We start from the raw sequence: 1,557 nt of genomic DNA on the forward strand, positions 1-1,557 counted from the left end.
TGGGCGGGGAGTAACTGATTTGAGAGGGGGGTGGAGGGAGGTGGTGACAGGGAGGCAGTAAGCTCGAGCCCCAGTCATGACTCCCTCTTGCTCCCCAGTATTACACTGGAAAGGCACTGGCAGTGAGAAAACAGCACTGGGCTCTGGACTTTCAGTGTTTGTGGTCAAAGAAGATCCAGCCCAATGCCACGGACCATGTCAAGCCTGCAAAGGCTTCATACCTCTTTGATCTGCAGGCCAGCAGCCAGACCCCAAAACCAAAGCAGTGGGGATGGTGCTGACCCCAGCTGGGGGCTGTGGCAGGTGGTGTGTCATGCCATGAGGGGTCCTACCCTGTGGGATCTCAGTGATCCCTCAGCTCTCTGGGTCAGCTGGGTCTGAGCTTTTCCACAGAATAAGTTCTGGCCCTCTGGAACAGGGACATGTCTTTCTCCATCCTAGATACCCATATCCTTCCTGCCTTGCCAATATCCTCATCCTGGGCTTTGGCAGGCCCAAGCAACAGCAAGGTCCCCCGTGTGAAGTCCATCATTTGCTCCAGCCCCTTGGTGACCTAGCCACCTTGGCACACTGACCGGATTCTCTCAGACTGTGTGAGCTTCACAGGGGACTTCTGCTGAGGCACCATAGCAGCATCAAACCCATTTCCAGGGGTGCAGCACCCTGTGTTGCTAGTGGCAATGTCTGTCATCCAGCTGTGCTGGCCAGACCATGCCTGGGATGGGGACAGGGCACATGCGAGAGTCAAGGTTATTGTGACAGCTTCCTGCTAGTGGCACCGTCGGAAGCCATCGGGGAATGAGTACATCCGAAAGGTCTCTGGAGGCTGGGGAATCCACTTGTCCAGCATTTTACTGGGTTGGCCCTTTAAGAATGCCTTCTCCTCTCCCCTGGAGCCGGCAGTAGGTGGGACCCGTGTGGGGTTCTGCACCAATCGTGAGGTTCCTTGCTCCGTCTCTCCCTGACCGGCAGCAGGGTGGTCCCGCCCCGTGGCTCTTGGAATGGGCCGGAGGGGGGGGGTGTGTGCTGCTGCACGGGGAGGGGGAAGTCCCTGGATGGCAGCACCTCCATCGTCTCTTCCTCACCCAGAAGGCTGGTGTCCCTGTCACTGTCCAACATGCCAGACCCCTAGCCTCTCTCGCCCATTCCCTCAGGTCCCCTTGGTGTCCGGGCGGTGGGGACGGGCTGTCCCCAGTCCTCGGCAGGAGCTGGCCCCCCTGCCTGCCACACTACTGTGGACCCCAGCTCCACAGGGTCTGCGTGCACCCAAGGTTGGTCAGAGTGGCCTTGAGTGCACCAAGGACAGGGTTCCAGGGCATACCTGCGTTAGGTTTCTGCAGGGATATAAACCAAGCTAGCACCCTGCAGCTTGCCACCATCCTCTGGGACAGGGAGTGGGAGAAATGACTGCTCTGCTCCCCCCTGGGCGTGCTGAGACCCCTGCTTTTGCCCTCTGGGAGATCATTCAACTGCAAAGTTGTGGCTACTGCACAATTTCACTGTGTGTGGTGGTGGGAGCCAGGTGGGAGGCTCAGGCCTCCTTCCCAGCCTGATGTC

Source organism: Eurypyga helias, unplaced genomic scaffold (genome assembly GCF_000690775.1).
Source record: "Eurypyga helias isolate BGI_N326 unplaced genomic scaffold, ASM69077v1 scaffold24664, whole genome shotgun sequence".
NCBI classification, from domain to species: domain Eukaryota; kingdom Metazoa; phylum Chordata; class Aves; order Eurypygiformes; family Eurypygidae; genus Eurypyga; species Eurypyga helias.